Raw genomic sequence first — 5,966 nt, forward strand, 5'->3', positions numbered from 1 at the left:
TCATAATCTTCCCAGTTAAATGCTAAAACCGCTTAAGATAACATATTTACAGGCCCCCTCCATATTTTTTTTAAATACACACACACACCACTACTCCAATAAATGAAATAAAAATAAAACTCCATTATTTCACCATGCTAACCCACTAAATGCTTGCATTGTTTTACCCTCACATTTAATCTTCATTCATAATAAGATCAGAATATAAGTGAAAATTTTAATCCTGTTTTTTCTAATTTAACAGCATACCAAATATATTTTCATAGCTACCATAAAGTCATTGCCTTTAATGACTACAAAGTACTCCATGGAGTTAATGTTGCCAGAATCATTATTCCTTAGTCAGGTTATGAGTGAATACGTTCCTGCATGTTATTTTTTCCTACTTTGAATTATTTATTTAGAATAAATTCCCAGGGATAAAATTAAGAGATCAAAATGTATGAGCATTTTAATGGTTCTTAACACATATTGCCAAGTTGCCATATTTGTATTTTATATTTTTCCTTGATGGTATATTGATAAGATGTTTAACCGCCTCTCCTCAAAAATAGTGCGGGGAGCATGATTTATGGTGTTTGCCAATTTCCGTGGAGTAAACACTCCTACCATGTCCAGGTTCAAGCTACGAACCTGAATGCAGAGTTGAAAAGAGATGCTCAGTAGCACACTGTTACAAGTGTTCCTATCAAACAGATGACTTGAAGTAAGTTCAAGAGCATCGATAATAGCAAAATGTAGTAAATAACTAGGAATTAATGTGTTTTGAGTATTTACTACATTTATTTTTAACATAACTTCTTGAACTGTAAGTTATAGAATTTAATTTTTAATGGCGGCTGTGTTTAACAAAATTGCGAAATTTCTGGAAATATTACAATCGGCTCTTGCAAACAAGCACAGGCAGGCTCCCACACACCACTACAAATAACTCACTTGAATATTTTGCAAGAGCATGTCTTTTTTTTTTTTTTTTTACCGAAGCCATTGAAAATTCACCCTATTCCCATCTGTTGCCACAAACAATAACCATGCTTTTAGATTAGCAAGTTGTGCAAATATATAATGAATAAAGCATAATGCAAAAAAAAAAAAATAGAGCAGGAGGTCTATCTGGGTCAATTAATCCTACCCACCCTCCCCCAATTTGGACAATACTCTCTTCATGCACTTACCCACTAGTGTTTTTTCACAGGATCACCTGTAACAACTACTCCATTATTTATTAACTCAAACAATGACTAAGTGACTGACTATGCGCAGTTCTCATGGCAGATGTGATTAGAACCATACTGCCTGTTACTTAACCACTCTCCGGTTTTCTTTTCTACGAAATGGGGAAGAGGTCACTGCTGACTACAGTATTACAAGAAACCAAGCGTAGAGATAAGAAGGCTCCAACTTAGGCTCTAAGAAGCACTTGAGTGTTCTGTAATGTTTTGACATTTTCTTCCAAAAATAATTCATTAGTATTCTGTTTTACTGGAAAAGAGAAATGGAAAGGTGATTTGGCACTTTCTCCCTTGAAAGCAAATTCCTTTCTTTGGGCTTTCCCTGAGTAATAATGAACAGCCTCTCTGTGTATATAACAGAATTTTTAGAGTGGTGCCTTGCCACTTGATTGTTAAAATGTAAATATGGTTGATGAAAACTCTAAACGTGTCCACACCTTTAACTCAGTCATCCCACCCCCAGGAATTCTCCTAAGAAATAAATTCGAAACAAAGGAAAATACTTTTGTATGTCAATATGAATCACAACAAAGAGAAGATCGTTTGGCCTCATTTCAGCACTTACTCAACTTACCATCTTGGTGCTTGGTGCCCCGTTAGAAGCGTTCTAGATTAATGGCTCTCAAGTGCTCACCCACAGAACAGCTGCCTCGAAGTCACCTGGGGGAAAGGGTTTGTACTGATTATCACACAGTTTCCTGCACCAAACCCCAGAGCTGCGATATGATACGTGATAAGTGCTAGTTTTTAAAAATTCCCCAAGTGGTTTTGATGTCCAGCCAACTTTAGGAATTACGATTCCGGGCCAGAACCAAACAAATCAAATCACCTCTGAGCAACTGTCCACATCCAGGGAACAGCACATCTTTTTACACAAAGCACCAAGAGGGTGCTTGGGACTTCAAGCAGCTGCTTGAGTCAGATGACTAAAGAGCCACATAGGAGGAGACTTTGTTTCTGGCGCTTGTCCACCTGCCTCCATTCACCCTCTCCATCTTGGACACCCTCCTTCTTTTTTTTTTTTTTAAGATTTTATTTTTTATTTATTTATTTGAGACAGAGAGCACGAGAGGGAGGAGGGTCAGAGGGAGAAGCAGACTCCCTGCCGAGCAGGGAGCCCGATGCGGGACTCGATCCCGGGACTCCAGGATCATGACCTGAGCTGAAGGCAGTCGCTCAACCAACTGAGCCACCCAGGCGCCCGGACACCCTCCTTCTTGCACTGCCCCTCCCCAGCACCCACTACTGTCCTGCTGACTCCTGTCATGCCCCACTTTGGCACCCTAGGCTGACTTGGCCTCACCCCTTTGCATACACAAAGCCCCAAACTCTTCTCCCTTCTGTTATTAGTGGGACCCTAGAAGGGAAACAATTTTACTATTTGACCAAGGTAATCTGCACACATATTTGAGAAATCCCTGTATAATGAACATATTGGCCATATTTGCATTTTTTCAAAAGGGTGCTTACTATCCCCCCCAAAATCTCTTGTCTGGAGAGTGGAACAGGAAAGCAGGACACTTTTCAGTCTTGGGTCACCCGAGACCCAGGCATCTAGAAACCAGATCGGCACTTTGGGCGTTTCTTGTCAACATGGTCAGTGAACAGAAATAGATTTTTGGTTATGCCTTGCTGGCACTAAAATTGAAATACCATAAAAATTAAATAATTTAATTTAAGCTGACCAGGGAAGAAGAGTCACCCTTTACCTCTGCCTCTAATGCCAAAAACACCTCTAAAATTCCACCCAAAGCATTCAGAGAGCAACATCAGCCCCAGATGCCCACAAATAACACAGCAGTCACTCAAAGCCTTGTCTCCTGAGTCGGACAATCAGACATGGAAAGACTTAAAAAGTCCGTTTCTAATCTTGTTTTCCTTTTTTCATATATATATTATTGCTATAAAATAGCTAACCCTGTGCCTATTCCGTACTTGGTGCTCAAAAAATATTAATGTCCAGCCTTCACCCATTAGCCCCATTTTTCCTTTGAAAGGAACACTGGCATTAAAAGAGTTATTTACAGATACCTTGTTCCCAGCCAGGGACCATATCATCTTCACTCTCATGTCCCCACCAAGTTCTTAGTAACAACCATAATAGCTACATTTCTTGACAGTTTATTTTATGCCAGGCACTAGGCTAAAGGCTTTACATATTTTTATCTCATTTTTATCCTTACAACAACTCTCTGACATAGGTATTTTCAGTTATTAGAGCTACTTTACAGACGCTTGTTTTTAATCTGAGGATTGAAGAATGTGTGTCCGAGGTTCCCGCAGCTCGGAAGCAAAAGCACCAGATTCATCACAAGGTAATCTGGCTCCAAAGTCTGGGTTCTTGTTCACCATACTGTATTTTTGTTATTAGATGGATGCAAATTTTTCACAGTTCAGAAAAAAAAAAAGCGCTCTGAATCACTGGGGGAAAAGTACCAGCTAATACATAACATCTCATTCAGATATGCAAAGGAAGCAATACAGATTTCATGGAATGTTCAGACTGGTTTTTGAAGACTAGAGGCTCACTCGGTCGACCAGCTCATCTTCTCAAGAGGAAGACCACTTTAATACTGGATGATGGACATGTAAGAACCAGAAATGGAGTCTTACAGGAACCCTCAGGCACAGATGCATAAAGTAGAGCCAACACGAAGAGGCTGGGATCTCTGGGCTCCCTGTCACTTGGAATTCTGGGAGAGCTGGGAGAGCTGAGAAGAGGAGCCTGATGGCCTAAGAAGACCACAACACTATTGAAAGGCATCTGTTCTGCTCAGCAGCCTCTCAGGGTCCTCTGTAACCTGTCTATACCCGAATTTTCCAAGCTTATTTCCTGACAATGTATAAAACAAACTTTCTTCTTTTGCGGGGGCCAGTCTCCTCCACTGGACTGCTCATCTCATCAGTCTCAGCTTTGTGTCTTTGCCCACACAGTGGTCCTGTGCGAATTAACCTCCCCCTTCTCTACCTACTCAAATCTCATGTCTTTCCAAGGCCATGGCTTCCAGACCCACTTTAGCTTACCCTCAAACCCCCTTCTTGGAACGCCTGTAACTTACGGCCCATGTCACCCCAGTATTCACATAATTCCCATCTTGCACTGCTTTCTGAATTTTACTTCTCACCACGACTACTAGATTATAAATTCCTTCGGTAGAGGATTCCTTACATTTCTCTTATATCCTCCACAGCACCAGCTTGGAATCATTAAATCTTTATTGACTATTTATTGCTTGCTGGAATATTTCAATGGCAGCTTTAACTTAGGGAAACACCTAAAACTAGTGATTTCCCTAGCTTTATTTAGTTTAGCTACAACCCGGGCTATTGATGGTAACTCACAGCATGTCTCCAAATCAAACCACCTCAGAAACTAAATTTAATTTCATGCAATTTAAAAATAAATACTTATGCATCACATGCCACTTGTGGAAAGAGGACTTGAGCATTGGCAATAGGTGCAACAAACAAGCTAGGAATTCCAGATCCAAATCCTTATCATCAGAATTTTGGTTGGTTTCTTTTATGATTTAGAAAATTTTAAAACTCTTATTTGTACAGGAATGCCTGCGTGGCTCAGTCATTAAGCGTCTGCCTTTGGCTCAGGTCATGATCCCAGGGTCCTGGGATCAAGCCCCGCATCGGGCTTCCTGCTCAACAGGGAGTCTGCTTCTCCCTCTGCCTGCCGCTCCTCCTGTTATGTTCTCCCTCTCTCTCTCTCTCTCTCTCTGACAAATAAATAAATAAATCTTAAAAAAAAAATTCATTTGTACAACTGAGAGGATCTTTATATTTACTTATTAAACACAGAGTGATATTTAAACTACCCAAATATTTAAACTTGGTCATAGTCAATCATAAGCATTTGAATTCTCTAGGAGAATATCTGAAAAAACAAAAGCCAACTATTATAACTTATAACGTTTCAAAAGCTATATGCATCTTGTCAGGATGGCAGGGGGAGTTGGATACCAGAGCAACTCCCCTTTCCCCCATAAAATGGTTTCATACTTTACAACAGGTAGAGCAAGATCATTACTGTGTTTAGCTTAGAGTAAAAGCTACATAAACTGGAGAGATTTCTTTTGACACTGAGAAAATATTTTTAAAGAAGCGAAAGTCTTACCTGTTGTAGAATGCCGAAGAAATTTCTTGACACCAAAATGACTGACTCTGGAAGTTAATCTGTTCAATGCAGGTAAGTAAAAGCAAAAGCTACCCAAGCCCTTTCACTCTTAGGATTTCCTTCTGGGATCAAAGATTCCTTCCTCCCCAAGAATATAACTGATTCACATTGGAAGAACCAAAAATGTAAGAGTCTAGCTGGTAGAGAATCCAACCCAAGATGGTTGGGTTTCGTGGGTGCAGTGACTGAGGTGGCAGGAACAATCGGAATGTGACGCTAGAGATTAGCAAGTTCCTGTGCATAAGTCAATTTCCTGTAGCTGGCTTCTCTGAAGAGGGGATTTCGTTTGCGTGGGTTTACCCGTGTGTGTGTGTGTGTGTGCACGTGCATTTCTCTCCATGACAATATGAAAACTTCCCCAGATAAGGGGCCTCTCCTTTTCCCACCAACAAATCACCTGGGTAAAACTGAGGAAAGGAAGAGTGAAAAACCCAGATGATTCCTTCAGGAAGTGAAATAAAGCAGAAGAAAGGAAGGAAGGAAAGAAGAAAGAAAGAAAGAAAGAAAGAAAGAAAGAAAGAAAGAAAGAAAGAAAGAAAGAAAGAAAG

At 40.2% G+C, this 5,966-nt stretch overlaps 1 protein-coding gene across 6 annotated transcripts in view; it reads right to left on the reverse strand.

Annotated features, from left to right (window-relative positions):
* The window catches only part of RHOH (ras homolog family member H), a 49,791-nt gene that overhangs the window by 37,472 nt on the left and 6,353 nt on the right, over positions 1–5,966 (reverse strand). For 3 of the 6 annotated variants that reach the window (XM_035005093.1, XM_035005094.1, XM_035005091.1), the window contains one exon: positions 1,807–1,892. The gene's annotated coding sequence lies outside the window, so the exon portion shown is untranslated. Of the gene's footprint in view, positions 1–1,806; positions 1,893–5,358; positions 5,778–5,966 lie in introns of those variants that run through there. The other 3 variants (XM_035005095.1, XM_035005092.1, XM_035005096.1) reach the window with 2 other exon arrangements.

Source organism: Mirounga leonina, unplaced genomic scaffold, assembly GCF_011800145.1.
Source record: "Mirounga leonina isolate KUSES-001 unplaced genomic scaffold, KU_Mleo_1.0 Mir_129, whole genome shotgun sequence".
NCBI classification, from domain to species: domain Eukaryota; kingdom Metazoa; phylum Chordata; class Mammalia; order Carnivora; family Phocidae; genus Mirounga; species Mirounga leonina.